This window comes from Triturus cristatus, chromosome 11, assembly GCF_964204655.1.
Source record: "Triturus cristatus chromosome 11, aTriCri1.1, whole genome shotgun sequence".
In the NCBI taxonomy this organism is placed as follows: domain Eukaryota; kingdom Metazoa; phylum Chordata; class Amphibia; order Caudata; family Salamandridae; genus Triturus; species Triturus cristatus.
The window spans coordinates 3,737,720-3,758,682 of NC_140594.1; the positions used below are offsets into that span (position 1 = coordinate 3,737,720).

The window sequence follows — 20,963 nt, forward strand, 5'->3', positions numbered from 1 at the left end:
TTGCGCCACACTACCTAAAGGGTGAGCAGGGGTTATTTGAAAGGGTGATCCCCTTATCCTGACTTAGAAGTAAGAGTCCCTGCTTGTCACCGGTGCATACCTGTGCCAACCAGAGATTCCCAATTCTAACAGATACCATGTACGAGGGGCTTAGAAGGCACTCCAGAATCCAATTAGATATGTACCTAATGTACATGCAAACCATTTTAGAGAGGAAGCAGCTAGGCTGTGGTCCTGATTAGCAGGGCCACAGCCAGACTAAGGTCGAAAAACAGTGAAACACCAGCAAAAAGGGGGGGGTACCCATGTGAAGCAGATCCTACTCTCCTACACCCGTGCCTTGCTTTAAGGAAGTGTCTGTTAACCGGGCCGCCGGCCAAATAGTACAACATCTCTGCTATTTACCCAGCGGCCAGCAAAATAGTACAGCAGGTCATAGACTAAAGAGTAGAGATGATGTACACTTCCACCAGTGGCCGGATTAATAGTGTGGAGGAGGTCTTTAGCCGGCCATAGAGAAGAAAGTGACTCCAGGCCATGGTAGGATGGCGGCCATCTTGTAATGGGGAAGAAATGTGTGAATCATTGAAAGGAAGGGCATATGCAAAGGTACAAGAGTTTGGAAAAAGGTAAGCGCGTGGATTAAGCTAAATTTCTTACAAAATCAGTTCTGAATAAAAACATTTGTGCTATTTTAATATTCAAATAAAACATATGAAAATCAAACAGGCGCTTCAGGATATGGCACACAGATATTTTGTGCTTCAGTCCGGGAGCATTTGGCTGTCTTGATAGACAAAGCGGCGGCCCAACGCATCCAACTTCACTGCTGCTTTCTTGATTTTAAAGCGGCCTTTGATCGGGTGCCCTGGGGCCTCTTGTGGCAAAAACTTGAGCTCTGGGGCATACCCCCGGCCCTTTTAATTGGTTTAATTAAACTTCATTCGGAAACATGGATAAGAATTAAGTTGGGAGAAGGTTCCCATGTCTCCAGGAAGATCGAGACCAAAAGTGGAGTTAAACAAGGCTGCGTGCTGGCCCCTCGCCTTTTTAATCTGTCTATCTCAGATCTATCCCCAATACTGGACAGTGTAAACAGCCCTCCCCCCACCCCCCCAATTAGACGGAACCTGCATCAGCAACCTGCTGTATGCTGATGACCTTGTACTATTAAGTCACACAAAAGTATGCCTACAGAGGCTACTTGCCGAGCTGCTCCCCTGCACCACAATCAGCCTCCTTGAGCTGAACTTGTCTAAAACAAAAACGGTTTCTTTTGGGAAGCAAACGCGGCTGCGTGGAGGGTGGCTCTTGAACAACGCAAAGCGAGAATCAGTGGCTCAGTATAAGTACTTGGGAATTTTCCTCGACACCAGAAGTTCATTTTCTAAGCAAAAAGATGCATTAAGGGACAAAGCTCTTACACTTGAGGTTGCCTCCGTGAAACTGTCGAAACAACTTCTTGGCCCGAGTCTAACTCCAATGGTGAAGGGGATGAAGGTGGAGATAACCAACTCTCTGTCGTACGGATATGAGACCATGAAGGGCACAAGAAGTACTTTATTAAACAAACTAACAACTAAACATTTTAAACGCGCCTTCCGTCTGCCAAGATCTGCGTCGGCAGCTCAAGTTAGACTCGAGCTAGGCTTATTAGACCATCATGGTGTCGAGGAAGGTGCATTCATAAAGCTCTGTAATGGACTGCGCAACGCTCGAGAGGGCAGCCTGGAGGCCAGACTCTGGAACGAAATATCGAACAGCCACTTCAGCCACAAACAGCGGCATCAGCTGGACTACTGCCTTCAACTACTTACTGTCGAGGAATACTGGGGAACAAATCCCTCCCTGCCGGCGCTAAAGGCAGCCATTATGAGAAGTGTCCGGCTGTGGTCTTTCCACTCAGATAGGGCAACACTGTCTAGATGGAAACATGCCTGGGCAATCATTTCTGATTTTAAACCGGGGGCATTTATCAAGCATGTTTGCACTTTCTTGGACACTAAAGTTTATTGCCCTGAGGATGGGAGAATGGCCTTTTTTAAAGAACCTGCCTGAACGGCGCCGCCCCGGAACTAGTATCAAATGCCGGAAGTGCGGCCATCACTCCGAAGCTTGTGTGTGTCCCTCTATGCTCACTGACAGGCGGCCTCTATTGCGGGACGAATGGAAGAACCTTGGGATACGATCCTGTCGCCAAGCCATGATCGCCGCCCTAAATCCAGACAATACGAAGTTGCACATCGGTTCCCCGAATTTGTTAACAGAGCCGCGAAGAGGTTGGGAGAGAACAGAGCTGCAAACTGCCGTCCCCCGGCTGAGCTGTGCCCTGCTCCAGGCTCAATCGATGAGCCTTTGAGAGCTGCCACTGTTGATCGGAATACTGCCCTTTGCTGGCATTAATCGTTTATACTCCCCAGTTGGCTTTTGAAAATACGAGTTCTGCCGCTTTTATATATTAAAAAGAGGGGGAGATTGACCGGACACCTCAGTATTGGACTGCCACAGGTAATTAATTATCGTGAGGGTGTCTTTATCACCCCCCCCCCCCTTTTTAGATCGTCTTATTATTAACCCTAGTTTTTTAATGTCTTGTTTAAGAACCGTATGAGTTCTTTTTAAATGGAAAATTGTAATGGTTTTACGTAATCAAACACAAAAATGTATTATTATGACTACAGAGTGTGGTTGTGAAGCATGTTATATAAATGCTTTATTCCCGCATGAGAATACCTTGTTTTATTTTAATGTTCGTGATGTTGCTTGTGATGGTTTTTTAGGACTGGCTCTTTTTGGGCTTCTCGTGGCAGGCCTGCTGCTATTGCACACTGCTCGCAAATAAGAGAGGTGGAGAAGGCAGACTCTAACAAACTTGTGGTATTGTTTTTAATACCTCTAAGGTGTGTTTCCCCCTCTGGATGCCCTGTACCATCAGCGTGCACTTCAACCAGTTCTTTCTGGGAGTGGCACAGCCTGGCAAAGGAGTGCCATGTGGGCCATGCTCACCCCAGAGCGCGCGCACAGGGCGATGTCCTGAGTGCGCCGAGGGCCGTCCCCAACCCTATGTCAAATGAGCTGAGCACAGTTCAGAACCTAAATGTAAGATACAGAACGTAAGCCTGGGAAAAGTATTTCATCAAGGCCCTAGCAACATGTCCTGAGCGGTTTAAATGAAAATTCTGGGAAACCGTGTTGCTCTTCACACGTTCAAGAATGTAATTATTTTCAAAGTCAGAAACTTCCTAGAAGTCTGGCGCGTTTCGCCCCCAGGGGCAGGTGTTGGTCTGCAGGGGAGGTTTTCTGCGGTTTAAATATTCCTGTTCTCTTTGAGTCTCGGAAAGCGCAGGGTGTGCCCTCAATCCACCACCACAGTGAGCTGGGATACATCAGTGTGCCCCCCCCCTTGAGGATGGGCTACATCTGTGTGCCCCTCCTTGAGGATGGGATACATCCGTGTGCCCCTCCTTGAGGATGGGATACATCCGTGTGCCCCTCCTTGAGGATGGGATACATCCATGTGCCCCTCCTTGAGGATGGGATACATCCGTGTGCCCCCCCCCTTGAGGATGGGATACATCCGTGTGCCCCCCCCTTGAGGATGGGATACATCCGTGTGCCCTGCCTTTGAGGATGACATTGGCAATGTTTAGGGTTTGGTCGCACTGGACATATAACTGCTGTACTCTGGTGGCATGTGCGGGTGGTAGCATGGCTGTGGGCATGGGCGGGTGGTAGCGTGACTGTGGGCATGGGCGGGTGGTACCATGGCAGTGGGCATGTGCGGGTGGTAGCATGGCTGTGGGCATGTGCGGGTGGTGCTGTGGGGCATGTGCGGGTGGTAGCATGGCTGTGGGCATGTGCGGGTGGTAGCATGGCTGTGGGCATGTATGGGTGGTATGGCAGTGGGCATGTGCAGGTGGTAGCATGGCTGTGGGCATGTGCGGGTGGTAGCATGGCTGTGGGCATGTACGGGTGGTAGCATGGCTGTGGGCATGTGCGGGTGGTACCGTGGCTGTGGGCATGTGCGGGTGGTATGGCTGTGGGCATGTGCGGGTGGTATGGCTGTGGACATGTGCGGGTGGTGCCATGGCGGTGGGCATGTACGGGTGGTATGGCTGTGTGCATGTGTGGGTGGTAGCATGGCTGTGGGCATGTGCGGGTGGTGCTGTGGGGCATGTGCTGGTGGTAGCTTGGCTGTGGGCATGTGCGGGTGGTAGCATGGCTGTGGGCATGTACGGGTGGTATGGCAGTGGGCATGTGCAGGTGGTAGCATGGCTGTGGGCATGTGCGGGTGGTAGCATGGCTGTGGGCATGTACGGGTGGTATGGCTGTGTGCATTTGTGGGTGGTAGCATGGCTGTGGGCATGTGCGGGTGGTGCTGTGGGGCATGTGCGGGTGGTAGCATGGCTGTGGGCATGTGCGGGTGGTAGCATGGCTGTGGGCATGTGCGGGTGGTGCTGTGGGGCATGTGCGGGTGGTAGGGCTGGGGGCATGTGCGGGTGGTAGGGCTGTGGGCATGTGCGGGTGGTTGCATGGCTGTGGGCATGTGCAGGTGGTAGCATGGCTGTGGGCATGTGCGGGTGGTAGCATGGCTGTGGGCATGTACGGGTGGTACCGTGGCTGTGGGCATGTGCGGGTGGTATGGCTGTGGGCATGTGCGGGTGGTATGGCTGTGGGCATGTGCGGGTGGTGCCATGGCGGTGGGGCAGCAGTGGTGCTCACTTAGGTCAGAGTTCATAAAATGGGGGCCAAAACCCGCTCAGGACAAAACTGATATTTCAGGCTGCACTAGTAACAGATTTCTGTTTTAAGCTTCCGAGTGCTGGCACGCCCCCCCCCCCAGACTCTCAGTGATGGGTTGCTGTTGGGTGTAGACCATCAAGGTGAGATGTATGATGTGTGTCATGACCCGTTGGCTGGTTTCAGGGATCAGTGTGGGTCTTTTTTTGTTCGCAGTTGTGTGTCGGTTTTATGGCTTTTACTGTTGACTACCCTGATGTTACCCTTTGTTTACTGTATGTGTCACTAACAGAGGCCTCTTTTATTTTGGTGCCCGGGCCTGTGTCTTTTGCGGTCCGATCCTGGATGTTGGGCCAGTGGTACTCCGCCCTCAGGGTCCGGCCATGGGCCCAGATCTCCCTCTGGGATCCCTGGTTGCAGCAGAGAAGGCTGCTCCATGGCTGTTCTTGATATTTCTGCTGCCAAGCAGCATCCGTGTGGGATTCTGAACTTTGTTTGCAAGCTTAGTTCACTTTGTTTTAGGCGCAAGGCTGCCCTGCTCCTAGAACAAGCTGACACGACTACAGAAACAAAGCCAGAGTCAGAACATCTCTAAAAGTGATGTTGCAAAGGCTTGTTGATTGTTCTGGTTCTGGGCTTGTTCCAGCAGCCGGTTCAGCTGGTGCTTGCAGCAAGGAACCCTGCTCAGAGGTGAAAGCTGAGCTGAGAGGACAGTGGAGGTGACAAACAAGCATTGACAATGCAATAGGTCTCGCCCTCGTTTAAGTTAAGTTAAAGCAATTATGTTTCTAATTTGGTGGCTTTTTAGCTTTCTTTTATTAGTGTTTTTCAAACTTTCATATACATAACATGCATATGTATTTATATAGATATGCATATATATATATATATATATATATATATATATATATATATATATATATATATATATATATATATTACATACTGGCAGTCGCCAGTAGGTAGATATAGTTAGGATCTATTTTCCATAGGAAATCTGCAACATTCTATTTGGAATAACTTTGGTGCCGATTGACGAATCTTCGTGAAATTTTCAAAACTTTTGGCCAGCTCCGGTCCGCTCCTATCCTGATAGTTTCACGGTGATTCATCAAGCGGGGGCAGAGAAAAAAGGGGGGTCCCAAAACGCGTTTTCCCCATGCGATTTCCCATAGGACATTTAGCCGCAGCTACAGCCCGAACTGCTGAACGGAATTACACCAAATTTGGCAAAGAGGTAGTCCTTAGTTCAGACTCGTGCCTTTTGCTTAAATGGTGTAAATTTGTTCAGTAGTTCCAGAGAAAATGACATTTAAAAGTACATATATATCTATGGCCTCGGAGGATCCGCGCACCCTCCCCGCACCCAGCGCGCACCCTGCCGTGCACGAGCTGAATGCTAATTGGCTGCCAACACTCTGAATCAGGAACTGATGGCAGCCATCTTGTGCCTCGGTAGAACCGAGGAACAAGAAAACCGAAAAAAAGGCGCAAAACGCGACAAGGGGGCAGGGTAGAAACACCCTGACCCCCTAGGCCTGCTCAGGGGGTCCCACAAGGATTTGAGATGTCATCAGTGATGTCACTGACCATGTCATGAATGATTTAATATGTGACATCATCAACAGTGGATTGCGGGTGCGCGAGATGTAGTTAGTACAACTAACTATATCGGAGGAATTTCAATGGTTTTGTTTGAGTGAAATGTCCAGCTAACTATAACACCCCTAAAACCTATGGTGGTTTCAGTGAATTTCTAAGGTTTTTTAAATGCTAATTCCTAACTATATCAGGCCTGAAACCTATGGTTTTTTCAGTGCCCACCCCCGGGACACTGTAGTTTGCAATGACACAGCGGGAGCCTCGCGGCTCCCACCCTGCCATTGCAAACTGCTTCGCTTCATTGAAGCGAGAGCAGGGAAACCTGAAGCAAAGCAGATTATACCCGGTGTGGTTGTCCTTTCATTTGATCATTCAAGAGATTATAGACCGGTAAAACAAGCTGCTTTACACTCCTTCAAGACTTAGCCTGAAGGCTGCTCTCCAGAGCTACCACTAGGATAGCTTTCATATAAGATTGTCAGTTAGACCTGTCAGCCCTAGGGTGGTCTTTCCCTGTTTTTTTCGCCCTTGCCTAATTTTTTCCCACCCTCTTTTTCGTTGGCCTTAGGTCTCCGAGCGCCTTCCCATTGCTAATCAATGCTAAGGGGCAGGCGCTCTCTTCTCCCAACATGGCTGCCACAGGCCCCTGCTACTGCAGAGTGGTCTTTTTAGCAGCACCCTAGTTGCCAGGAGCTGGCTGAGACCCTAAAACATTGTTGCCACACCAGCCGCCTTTTTCGCCCCTAGTTAGAATAGGGAAGCTACTTGAACCTTCCTGAACAGGGGAGGGGTCTGCTTTTTGCCGCCTGAGAGTGGGGCCACCTGACCTGGGCATATACAAGGGAAGGCGGGAAACTTTTTAGTCAGTTGGGGCAACGCTGACCTGGGGGAACCTACGCAGGAGACTTAGGCGGTAGGGCCTAGTCAGGGACCTATACCACTGGGAGTGACAGGGCTTAGGTGCTGCCTTCTAAGCTGTGTGAGGAACACTGGACAAGCCCACTGATCTGGCCCGGCGGGAGGGGAACCTAGGGATCACCTGCAGTGACCTCCCATCCTGCCTTCAGCTACCAACTCAACCTCCCCCCTTCCTCTCAAGAACTCCTCCACTAAGGGCGCAGGAACCATCAAGCGCCAGGAGGACCCACCAACTGCACACCGGACTGCTGGGGGATCAACCAGGTTTGGCGCTGTGACACCCCTGCGCGCCCTGGCTCCGCCTGGGTCCCCGCTGCTGAGTTGCCACGGTCGTGTGGCCTGTCCTGCCCAGAATTGAACTATACTGCGCTGCTTCTCAGCGCTCCCCCGCTGGACCTGGAGAAGCACTGGGTTACCGGCGGTACTACTAGGACTGCTGACCGGGTACCGGAGCCCCCCCCCCCCCTCCCAAGGCGCTGCTGGAGCACTCACCGACTTGGCCCTGCATCGCGTGGGTGGAGCGCCGCTGACATCCCCGGGGCCCGCTTAAGGGTTTGGGGCCCTGCCATCGCTGGCGCGACCTGGGCGCTTCCTCCGCCGGGGAGGGCCCGGCCGCTGATCGACCCTCGTGGCGGCCCTCAGTCAGGAGAGGGCCGCTGGAATCCAGAGTGGGCCGCGCTAGGCCCGGAAGCTGCCATCTCACCTCACGTGACGGGGGGGTCCTCCCGGACTCCGCCCCCACCACGTACCCATTGGTCCTCGCAGCCGCGCCCCGCAGACCGCGCTGCCATTGGCGGCTGCGGGTGCGCCTTCCTCAAGGCCTGCTGGGATTGGTTCCCGGGCCCCAGGGACCAACGTAGGGCCCGGAGCCGGCTCCCTGCCAGTGCGGGGCTCCCCAGCTTAACCCGAACCCGCCGTGGGCCCCCACGTACTCCCCGCATATCTCTGACACCGGGGGGAAGCCCACACTGCTGGCGGGAGGGGCTCCAAAGAGAGCGAGCCCCCCGCCCTGCCTGAAACCCGCCGCAAGGGCCCCGAGGAGGCCAAAGGAACAGGTAACCCCTGGGGAGGAGGGCGGAAGGCTGGAGGGAGGCCCTGAGCTCGCCCCTCCCACGGGGAAGACTATCGTTGGGCCCGGTTGGCCCCCACTTGCCCCAGGAACGGGGAATAATCCGGCCCCACGGCCATGTTGACTCCTGCTCCATGAAGGGCTGATCGTTTGCCTGATGTACGGGATATTTTTGGCCTAAGGAAAAACTGTTTGCGGGTGCTACCCAGGTTAAATGAAAGGTTTATTCCTGCCTGACAGTAGGCTTTATTCTTGGCTAATGAAATATTGATTAATTGCCTTAAATGACATGTTTATCCTTGATGAAATGCTCTGATGAACTGACATGTTTATCCTTGATGAAATGCTCTGATGAAACAGAGTTACCGTGAGTATTGATTGCCCGGATTCTGATCTAGATAAAAGCCATTTGATTTTACTCAAATTCACGGGCGTGGTGTCAATCATTGCGTGTGTTTCCTGTCTCAGTGGTTGTGTGTGCTGTATGGTCACTTTACACCTAAGCTTCCGGGTGCCTGCCTGCTCGCGCCAAGCTACCCCCTGGGGAACTGGTGACCCCAGTTCCTACAGGGTCTTTAACCATTCACCATAAGGGGTTGTTTGGACTGATACAAAGTGCCCACTAGAACTAGTGGACAGCATATATCAGGCCACCTTCTCACAACGGGCGCTCTTTAAAACAATGGAGGGGAGCTCACTTACCCAAATCAGGGAAGTCTACAGTATGAAATAAATATTAAAACAATTCAGAAGTAACCACGAAGAGCCCCTTTATGGGGGTACGGGGTGCCCAAAGCCCCAAAAAAGCACACTGCAGAGGTTAGTGGGTGATCACAGCCCCCACAGGGAGCGCACTTCCAACAGTACAGAGTGAACCCATTTCTCACAAGGAGCACATTCTAAGGGTAGAGAATGCCCATAACTCCCTCAAGCAGCACATTCTAAGGGTACAGGATGCCCATAACTCCCTAAAGAAGCAGATTCAAGGGTAGAGGATGCCCATAACTCCCTCGAGGAGCACATTTGAGGGGTAGAGGATGCCCATAACTCCCTCAAGCATTACATTTTAAGGGTAGAGGATGCCCATAACTCCCTCAAAGAGCACATTAGAGGGGTAGAGGATGCCCATAACTCCCTCAAGGAGCACATTCTAAGGGTAGAAGATGCCCATAACTCCCTCAAGGAGCACATTCGAGGGTAGAGGATGCCCATAACTCCCTCAAGCAGCACATTCTAAGGGTAGAGGATGCCCATAACTCCCTCCAGGAGCACATTCGAGGGGTACAGGATGCCCATAACTCCCTCAAGGAGCACATTCGAGGGCACAGGTTGCCCATAACTCCCTCAAGGAGCACATTCTAAGGTTAGAGGATGCCCATAACTCCCTCAAGGAGCACATTCAAGGGATACAGGATGCCCATAACTCCCTCAAGGAGCACATTCCAGGGACACCGGGTTCTAGAGTCTGCAACAAGGAGACATTCAAAGAGGTACAGGATGCCCATAACTCCCACAAGGAGCACATTTTAAGGGTACAGGTTGTGCTGGGCTACCACGAAGTATATTTGAGGATTACAGGGTGCCCAAAAATCATAAAAGGAGCAGGTTACAGGATGCCCAGGAAAGAGCACTTTCCAAGGGTATAGCGGGGGCCCCAATTTCCACTCAGAACACGTTCTAAGTTACACAGTCCACACAGTACCCACAAGGAGCACATTACAGGGATACAAGGTGCCTGTGAGCCCCACAAAGAGCACATTCCAGGGGTACACAATGCCCAAGGCTTCCACAAGAAGAACATTAAAGGGATACAGAGTACACACGACTCCCACAAGGAGCACACTGAAGGGATGCAGAGTGCCCACGACTCCCACAAGGAGCACACTGAAGGGATACAGAGTGCCCACGACTCCCACATGAAGCACACTGAAGGGATACAGAGTGACCACGACTCCCACAAGGAGCACACTGAAGGGATACAGGGTGCTGGCAACTCCCATCAGAAGCACCTTCCAGGGATAAACAGTACCCACGACTCCCACAAAGATCACATTCCAGGGATGTAGGGTGCCCATGACTCCCACAAGGGGCACACTGAAGGGATACAAAGTACCCACGACTCCCACAAGGAGCACAACGAAGGGATACAGAGCACCCACTTCTCCCACAAGGAGCACACTGAAGGGATACAGGATGCTCATAACTCCCACAAGGAGCACACTGAAGGGATACAGAGTACCCACAACTCCCACAAAGAGCACATTCCAGGGATCTAGGGTGCCCATGACTCCCACAAGGAGCACACTGAAGGGATACAGGATGCTCACGACACCCACAAGGAGCACAATTAAGGGATACAAAGTACCCACGACTCCCACAAATATCACATTCCAGGGATGTAGGGTGCCCATGACTCCCACAAGGGGCACACTGAAGGGATACAAAGTACCCACGACTCCCACAAGGAGCACAACGAAGGGATACAGAGTACCCACTTCTCCCACAAGGAGCACACTGAAGGGATACAGGATGCTCATAACTCCCACAAGGAGCACACTGAAGGGATACAAAGTACCCACGACTCCCACTAAAAGCACATTCCAGGGATCTAGGGTGCCCACGACTCCCACTAAGAGCACATTCCAGGGATCTAGGGTGCCCACGACTCCCACAAGGAGCACACTGAAGGGATACCGGGTGCCGACAACTCCCATAAGGAACACATTCCAGGGATATACGATATCAGCGACTCCCACCAGGAGTAGCTTTTAGGGATACACAGTGCCCCCATGATTCCCAAAAATAGCACATTCCAGAGATAAACATTCCACGATAACAGGGGACCCACAACTACTAAACTGAGCGCATTCTAGGGAGACCGGGTGTTCACAACTCAGAAAAGGGTAGTATGTAGGGGTACACTGAATCTAAGACTCAGACACAGAGCACATTCCACGGGTACTGGCTGAACTCTCCACAAAGAGCACACTCCAGGTTACAGAGTGCCCACAATGCCAACGAGGGGCACACTTCAAGGGGAGTGGGTGCCTCCCAACATCCACCAAGATAATATTCCAGGTTAGAGTGCCTACTACTCCAACGAGGAGGACACTTCAAGGGGAGTGGGTGCCCCGAAACATCCACCAAGATAACACTCCAGGCTACAGAGTGCCCACAACGCCAACGAGGAGCACACTTCAAGGGGAGTGGGTGCCCCCAACATCCACCAAGATAACACTCCAGGCTACAGAGTGCCCACAATGCCAACGAGGGGCACACTTCAAGGGGAGTGGGTGCCTCCCAACATCTACCAAGATAACACTCCAGGTTACAGGGTGCCTACTACTCCAACGAGGAGCACACTTCAAGGGGAGTGGGTGCTCCCAGCATACACCAAGATAACATTCCAGGTTACAGAGTGCCCACAATTCTGAGGACATCCCAGGGAGAGGATGTCTGTGACTCCTAGAAGAAGCGCACTTGAGGGTTGCGGGGTGCCCACGACTCAGAGGAAGAACGCATTTCAGAGGTACAAATTCCCATGACCCCACCAAGAGCACGGTCACTGATACAGGGTGCTCGGACTCCAACAAGTCGTACATTCCAAGAATGAGGGTGCCGGTGACTCCCACAAAGACAACATTCTATGGGTTCATGGCCCCGCGACTACCACGAGGAGCTGTCCACAGGTACGTGGTCTCTGTGGCTCCAACAAGGAGCACCCACCAAGGGTACAGGCTGTCCAAAACTCTTTCACACCTGAGCATGTGGACACTTGTTCTGAAAGTGAAGCCTACACCAATGTGTAGCATTAAAGTCTGCTATTAAGTCAGAACGACAGGCGAAGAAGGCTCTAAGAAGGCGATCATGACAGTGAAGAGTGGTCACTGTTCTGTTGGAAGTAGTACTTTAAATGGGCTGGTGCTGTCCGGTACTGACCATCTGCCTCTCTTTAATTTGAAAAGGAGAGTCCCTGCACTTCTCAGCACCGCTGCAATACACTGAATGAGAGAGTTCCTGCACTTGTCAGCACCACTGCAATACATTGAATGGGAGAGTTCCTGCACTTGTCAGCACTGCTGCAATACATTGAATGGGAGAGTTCCTGCACTTTTCAGCACCGCTGGTTTACATTGAATGGGAGAGTTCCTGCACTTTTCAGCACCGCTGCAATACATTGAATGGGAGAGTCCCTGCACTTGTCAGCACCGCTGCAATACACTGAATGAGAGAGTTCCTGCACTTTTCAGCACCGCTGGTTTACATTGAATGGGAGAGTTCCTGCACTTTTCAGCACTGCTGCAATACATTGAATGAGAGAGTTCCTGCACTTGTCAGCACCGCTGCAATACATTGAATGGGAGAGTTCCTGCACTTCTCAGCACCGCTGCTTTACATTGAATGGGAGAGTTCCTGCACTTTTCAGCACCGCTGGTTTACATTGAATGAGAGAGATCCTGCACTTTTCAGCACCGCTGGTTTACATTGAATGGGAGAGTTCCTGCACTTTTCAGCACCGCTGGTTTACATTGAATGGGAGAGTCCCTGCACTTCTCAGCACCGCTGGTTTACATTGAATGGGAGAGTTCCTGCACTTGTCAGCACTGCTGCAATACATTGAATGAGAGAGTTCCTGCACTTGTCAGCACCGCTGCAATACATTGAATGGGAGAGTTCCTGCACTTGTCAGCACCGCTGCAATACACTGAATGAGAGAGTTCCTGCACTTTTCAGCACCGCTGGTTTACATTGAGGGGAGAGTTCCTGCACTTGTCAGCACCGCTGCAATACACTGAATGAGAGAGTTCCTGCACTTTTCAGCACTGCTGGTTTACATTGAATGGGAGAGTTCCTGCACTTGTCAGCACCGCTGCAATACATTGAATGGGAGAGTTCCTGCACTTTTCAGCACCGCTGCAATACATTGAATGGGAGAGTTCCTGCACTTTTCAGCACCGCTGGTTTACATTGAATGGGGGAGTTCCTGCACTTCTCAGCACCGCTGGTTTACATTGAATGGGAGAGTTCCTGCACTTCTCAGCACCGCTGGTTTACATTGAATGGGAGAGTTCCTGCACTTCTCAGCACCGCTGGTTTACATTGAATGAGAGAGTTCCTGCACTTTTCAGCACCGCTGGTTTACATTGAATGGGAGAGTTCCTGCACTTTTCAGCACCGCTGGTTTACATTGAATGGGAGAGTCCCTGCACTTCTCAGCACCGCTGGTTTACATTGAATGGGAGAGTTCCTGCACTTGTCAGCACTGCTGCAATACATTGAATGAGAGAGTTCCTGCACTTGTCAGCACCGCTGCAATACATTGAATGGGAGAGTTCCTGCACTTGTCAGCACCGCTGCAATACACTGAATGAGAGAGTTCCTGCACTTTTCAGCACCGCTGGTTTACATTGAAGGGGAGAGTTCCTGCACTTGTCAGCACCGCTGCAATACACTGAATGAGAGAGTTCCTGCACTTTTCAGCACCGCTGGTTTACATTGAATGGGAGAGTTCCTGCACTTGTCAGCACCGCTGCAGTACATTGAATGGGAGAGTTCCTGCACTTTTCAGCACTGCTGCAATACATTGATTGAGAGAGTTCCTGCACTGGTCAGTACCGCTGGTTTACATTGAAGGGGAGAGTTCCTGCACTTCTCAGCACCGCTGCAATACATTGAATGGGAGAGTTCCTGCACTTTTCAGCACTGCTGCAATACATTGAATGGGAGAGTTCCTGCACTTCTCAGCACCGCTGGTTTACATTGAATGGGAGAGTTCCTGCACTTCTCAGCACCGCTGGTTTACATTGAATTGGAGAGTTCCTGCACTTCTCAGCACCGCTGGTTTACATTGAATGGGAGAGTTCCTGCACTTCTCAGCACCGCTGGTTTACATTGAATGGGAGAGTTCCTGCACTTCTCAGCACCGCTGGTTTACATTGAATGGGAGAGTTCCTGCACTTCTCAGCACCGCTGGTTTACATTGAATGGGAGAGTTCCTGCACTTCTCAGCACCGCTGGTTTACATTGAATGTGAGAGTTCCTGCACTTCTCAGCACCGCTGGTTTACATTGAATGGGAGAGTTCCTGCACTTCTCAGCACCGCTGGTTTACATTGAATGGGAGAGTTCCTGCACTTCTCAGCACCGCTGGTTTACATTGAATGGGAGAGTTCCTGCACTTGGTATTGCCATTGAAAGCAATGGTTTGAGAGTCTGCCAAGCTATTGTCACTGCTTTGCGCTAGTTGCAAACATTCATGCCATCAACAGTTTTTCGGGTATTTCATTGCCAGTAGTATGCCTGGGAACATGAGACAGGCGTAACTTTACAAACCTACTGCCAATATTTGGGAATTCCTAAAAGCAGTACATTCAAGGAGCACTCCTGAGGGTGCACATCTACTACTCTTTTGGGAAGCCGGTCGCCAAATATATATATTTAAGATCCCAATCAAAACAATGAAGAACTTAAAATCTCTCAGTGAAATGAGAACGACGAGAAACACAACAGAGACACAGCAGAACCAACTTAGGGCAAACCATGAATGCATTTGAGGGGTGTCGCACCCCAAACACCCCCTCTGAAGCTGCGCCCCGGCCCGTTTGACCTGGGCCCGGAAGTGCTCCCTGGGAACTCATAACTATGGTCACGTACAACACAACGGCCTGGAGCCTCTACCCGAGATAGCTTCATTGAAATGTGTTTTCAGTACGTGCATCCTTCGTCTTGGATACAAGAAGCCTTGATGGTAGAGGTGTCAAGTACGTGCATGTGGGCCGGGCTCCAGTCCTCGCCTTTAGCAGATCATTTCATCAAGTAACCAGTGGCCCGTGTACTAAGGATAAGTCGCAGATAGAGGAAGGCATGCAGGCAAATTAATAGGAGAAGCCGAGCCATGGGTTTGGCTTGGCTGTTAGAGTCCGTGCACAAGCCAAGCCATGAAAATGTTTTGCATGTATATCGTGCAACTTATATGATGTAAAATTATTAAACAAAATGCTCAAATTTCCCAAAAAAGTGTATTTCTTCCACTCGCCGGAAGAACCCCAGAGAATCCACCTACCACCTTTCGCATCGGAACCTAAGAATGTCATCTGCAGCGTTCCCCAAGGCTCCTTCCTCGGCCCTACACTGTTCAACACCTACATGACCCCCATGCCAACATCGTCAGAACCCATGGACTACGCATCATATCCTACGCTGACGAAGCCCAGTTCATCCTCTCGCTATCCGCCATGAGTCCTCCGCCATGAAGGTTAACTTCCTCAGATCCATGACGAGCGTTGCCAACTGGCTGAAAAAAGCTGCGTAAAACTCAACATGGACAAAACAGAAGAAGTGATCTTTGGGAACATCTCCCCGTGGGAGAACTCTTCGAGGTCTTCTGTAGTAAGTCCCTCGCCCACCCCCACAGACCATGCCCACAACCTTGGCATCACCTCCGCAAGCCTACGCACTCTTCGCATGCTCGGTAAGATCTTCACATGGCTCCTCGTCAGCAGCAGACGTACCGTCACTCCAGCCCTAGTCACCAGCCGCCTGGACTGAGGCAACACACTCTAGGTAGGAATCACTTCGCACCTCCTGAAAAGACTGCAGACCATACTGAACTCAGCAGCCAGCCTCATCCTGGACCTCCTAAAGGGACGCACATCACCCCCACCCTCCGGCAGCGCCACTGGCTCCCCAGTCAGAAGAGGTCATTTCAAGGAGCTGATCCATACATACAAAGCCCTGCACGAGCTAGGGCCGGCGTATATAAACCACCGACTGACCTTTCACCAACCCTTCAGACACGTGCACTCTGCATCCCTCTCTCTCACTCACACCCCCCGCATCTGCCGCATCAACAGAGGAGGACGGTTCCTTTCCGACCTCCCCCTCACCTCCGACCTCGTCCTCAATGCTGGAATCCAGGAAAGGACTCGAGACCTGGCGGTTCGACTGAACACTCCCTTCGTATGAGGGTTCTCAGCGCCTGGACCCCCGCACGGGCGATTCCGCGCTTTACAAGCCCCGTTTGAAACGGAGGAGACATTTGAGGGGCTTGTACAGCCCACAACCGGAAGTCAAGTTTTAAAAGTGTGCTCAAATGAGATGATAACAAAAGGCACTGTGAAATAAAATATTTGCCTAGGATCACAAGATGTGGACAAGCAAGGAAGTCGGCATTGACTCGGGGAGACCTGGTTTCACATTTTGAAAGTCAGCCTCGGTCTCTCCCGTTTACATCAAAGGTCACAGTTTCGTCTCTCATTCTTGGTTCACAATGAGACAAACCCACGCAGAGACAGCAGACCCAATTAAGGGCCGCATATCCAACGACCAAGCCAAGGTGCATGTATTGGAAGGGGGGGGGGGGGGTTCACACCCCAAACCCCACCCCCCCGAACCGTATCCCCACTCCAGCAGAGCAATGGTGGTGGATTCAGCCAGGAGTGTTGCCTTCAGACGGATAATGGGGTGTATCCGGCAGCAGAGTGGTGCTACCTCCAGCCACACAGCGGTGGTACGCCAATCCCGGTAGGGGCGGTGTCTGCAGTCCAGCAGTAGATGGACCTCTAGCTGGGCGGTGCTAATGCATCCATTGGGCACTGGAAGCAGCGGCGGTGTGTGCACATAGGGAGCGGTGGTACCTGCAGCGGTGGTGTGTGCACACAAGCAGCGGTGGTACCTGCAGCCTGCAGCGGTGGTGTGTGCACACAAGCAGCGGTGGTACCTTCAGCCTGCAGCGGTGGTGTGTGCACACAAGCAGCGGTGGTACCTGCAGCCTGCAGCGGTGGTGTGTGCACACAAGCAGCGGTGGTACCTTCAGCCTGCAGCGGTGGTGTGTGCACACAGGGAGTGGTGGTACCTGCAGCCTGCAGCGGTGGTGTGTGCACACAAGCAGCGGTGGTACCTGCAGCCTGCAGCGGTGGTGTGTGCACACAGGGAGCGGTGGTACCTGCAGCGGTGGTTTGTGCACACAGGGAGCAGTGGTAGATGCAGCCTGCAGCGGTGGTGTGTGCACACAAGCAGCGGTGGTATCTGCAGCGGTGGTTTGTGCACCCAGGGAGCGGTGGTAGACGCAGCCTCCAGCGGTGGTATGTGCACACAAGCAGCGGTGGTGTGTGCACACAGGGAGTGGTTCTTGTGAGAAGGTGGCCTGATATATACTATAATCTCTTGAATGATCAAATGAAAGGACAACCACACCAGCTATATATTTAAAATATATGTATATAGGTTAGCACACACCCCTCTAGTCTCTTTAAGAGACTGGAGTTTGAAGTACTTAGTTTACAAGTCAGCAATTATCAGTAATAGCACAAATACACGTTTGGGCCCTAGGGGCGTACAAAAGCATATACCAAAAAAGTGATATAAGAACCACGACTGGAAAAGACACAAGGCCTAGAGCCTGTAGAATCGCTGGGACCCCAAGGAACCACCCAAGGTAGTGACACAGGGGACCCACAGGGACTGTATGCAGTGTGTAAACACAACCGCGGGTTCCCGTTAGCTTCTATGGGCAATGTCACGGTTGGAAATTTAAAGATTAGGGACACTTCTAATCGAGTCAGGACCAAACCCTTTTGGACTTAAGAAGTTCTAGGGCCAGCACCCACGGGAGAACCGGAGAACTTGAGTTACCTCACCCAGGGAAGCCGGGTGCATAGGTGTCTTTTGGTGTCGGGTCGCGTTGTCGATTTCAATGGAAGCCTGCAAAGAACTGCTGCTGCCGTGAAGAGAAGAAGTGTCCGCAGAGATCCAAGCCTGGATCTAGGATGTAAGGAACCTGAAAGCAGAGGGCACAGAGTCTGGGTCACTTGCCAGTGACCGAGGGCAGGATGGACCAATGCCCACAGATGTCGGGTGCTTCAGGTGAGTTGATGGGTGTCTTGACTCTTCAGCCACGAGGTCCAGGAGGCGTCGACGAAGTCCACGAGCCAGATTCGAGCTGTCCCACGAAGTCTGTCGAGTGCTGCGGTGTCGGCGACCAGATTGGACCCAACAAGCCTTGGCAACGGCAAGTCACTGGAAATCAAAGAAAGGACTGCGGTGCAGACCAGCAAGGTCTGATGGACTCACCCAGCGAGGGTAAGTAAGGGCATGTCTGGAGCAACCAGGAAAGCCCAAGCAGAGAAGGAGTTGCCTTCGTGGGGACCTGCTGGCCAACGGGCTAGTGATCGCGAAGTAGCCAGAGGAGGGGCTGAGTGCCCCTGCAACCAGTTTGAACTGGACTATGCACAGGGACACCAAGTGTGCCCCAGTGCCGGACTTCAAAGCACCAGAGAGTGCTCCCGCCCAGCCCCAATACACATCTACCTGTCTGGGGAGGTGGTTACACCTCCCTTCGACAGGAAACCTATTGTCCAGGCCTCCCCTGCCGGAGTTTCGGTCAGCAGCAGCAGGCCAGACCCGTGTCTGTGGCAGAGGCATCCATTTTGTGATGCCAGGGCTCAGGAAAGTCCTACCGGGTTTAGCCAGTGTGAACATGTCTCTCCCTCTAGAAGGGTGGAATGCTACCCCCGCCACCAGGACTGGTGGGGAGAGGGGGGGGGGGGTGGGGGGGGGGGTAGTGTTCCAAAGCATTTGACACCAAACAGGACATGTTTTGATGCAGCCATTCCAAAGTTAGCATTTACCGCGATGTTATAATGCACTTAAGAGTATATGGTATGGCTATATCACAGAACAGCCATAAGGGAGTATTTCCGAAAGCTGCAGAGGGGCTCTGCTCATGCAGGGGCACCCTCTCACATAAAACCAAGCACTCTGCCTTCAGGATTGTTAAGGCCTGCCATAGGAGTGACTTATATGTTTTATATGTGTGTGCAATGGTAGTGATATAGGTAGCCTATACCACAGTAAGGGGTTCAAGCACACCCTTACCCAGGCTGCAGTAGCAGACCTGTGGTGCCATTTTGGAGTGCTTCCCAGGGGTGGCATAATACATGCTGCAGCCCCTGGTAGGCCTCTGAGGTACCTATGCCCTAGGTACATAGCATACCATATACTAGGGGCTTATAAGGCACTCCAGAATCCAATTAGATATGTACCTAATGTACATGGAAACCATTTTAGAGAGGAAGCAGCTAGGCTGGGGTCCTGATTAGCAGGGCCACAGCCAGACTAAGGTCGAAAAAAAGTGAAACACCAGCAAAAAGTGGGGGTACCCATGTGAAGCAGATCCTACTCTCCTACAGTGGTACCTACAGCCTACAGCGGTGGTGTGTGCACACAAGCAGCGGTGGTACCTGCAGCCCGCAGCGGTGGTGTGCACGCAGGGTGTGATGATACCCGAAGCCAGGCAGAGGGGTGCATGCAGCCAGCAGCTATGGTATCGGCAGCCTACAGTGGTGGTGTGTGCACACAAGCAGAGATGGTGTGTGCACACAGGGAGCGGTGGTGTGTGCACACAGGGAGCGGAGCGGTGGCGTGTGCACACAAGCAGAGGTGGTGTGTGCACACAGGGAGCGGTGGTATGAGCACACAGTGAGCGGAGCGGTGGTGTGTGCACACAAGCAGCGGTGGTGTGTGCACACAGGGAGCAGTGGTGTGTGTACACAGGGAGCAGTGGGAGCGGTGGTACCTGCAGCCTGCAGCGGTGGTGTGTGCACACATGGAGCGGTGGTACCTGCAGCCTGCAGCGGTGGTGTGTGCACACAGTGAGCGGAGCGGTGGTGTGTGCACACAGGGAGCGGTGGTGCCCGTAGCCAGGCAGCGGGGGGCCTCAATCCGGACGCGGGCGGGCGGGCAGTGCGGGCCTCGGGCGGTGCGTGAGGTGCAGCAGGGCCGCATGGCTCCAGTCTGACATGCGAGCGTGTCCGAAGCAGCCAAAGTGCCATCTTCGCTATGAACGAACTGCGACCTTTGGTGTCACCAGTGTTCCCTGCAGAGGCGTGCAGGGGGTCTGCGGGCCACAATAATAGACCGGGGAGCTGGGCCGCCCCCGGGCGTGCAGGGGGTCTGCGGGCCGCAATAATGGCCCGGGGAGCCGGGCCTCTCCGCCCGCCGTTCGTGCAGGGGGTCTGCGGGCCGCAATAATGGCTCGAGGAGCTGGGCCGCCCCCCGGGCGTGCAGGGGGTCTGCGGGCCGCAATAATGGACCGGGGAGCTGGGCCACCCCCGGGCGTGCAGGGGGTCTGCGAGCCGCAATAATGAACCGGGGAGCCGGGCCTCCCCCAGGGCGTGCAGGAGGTCTGCGGGCCGCAATAATGGCCCGGGGAGCTGGGCCACCCCCGGGCGTGCAGGGGGTCTGCGAGCCGCAATAATGAACCGGAGAGCCGGGCCTCCCCCAGGGCGTGCAGGAGGTCTGCGGGCCGCAATAATGGCCCGGGGAGCTGGGCCACCCCCGGGCGTGCAGGGGGTCTGCGAGCCGCAATAATGAACCGGGGAGCCGGGCCTCCCCCAGAGGCGTGCAGGGGGTCTGCGGGCCGCAATAATGGCCCGGGGAGCTGGGCCGCCCCCCCGGGCGTGCAGAGGGTCTGCGGGCCGCAATAATGGCCCGGGGAGCTGGGCCACCCCCGGGCGTGCAGGGGGTCTGCGAGCCGCAATAATGAACCGGGGAGCCGGGCCTCCCCCAGAGGCGTGCAGGGGGTCTGCGGGCCGCAATAATGGCCCGGGGAGCTGGGCCGCCCCCCCGGGCGTGCA

The 20,963-nt window shown here is 53.0% G+C and overlaps 1 protein-coding gene and 1 long non-coding RNA gene across 5 annotated transcripts in view; one reads left to right on the forward strand and one right to left on the reverse strand.

Moving 5' to 3' along the window:
* The window catches only part of SCARB1 (scavenger receptor class B member 1), a 636,132-nt gene that overhangs the window by 365,702 nt on the left and 249,467 nt on the right, over positions 1-20,963 (reverse strand). The window lies entirely within an intron of this gene.
* The window catches only part of LOC146783145 (uncharacterized), a 219,285-nt gene continuing 200,556 nt past the window's right edge, over positions 2,235-20,963 (forward strand). Inside the window, exon 1 of the long non-coding RNA XR_014970696.1 lies at positions 2,235-2,508. This is a non-coding gene — a long non-coding RNA (uncharacterized LOC146783145). The remainder of the gene's footprint in view (positions 2,509-20,963) is intronic.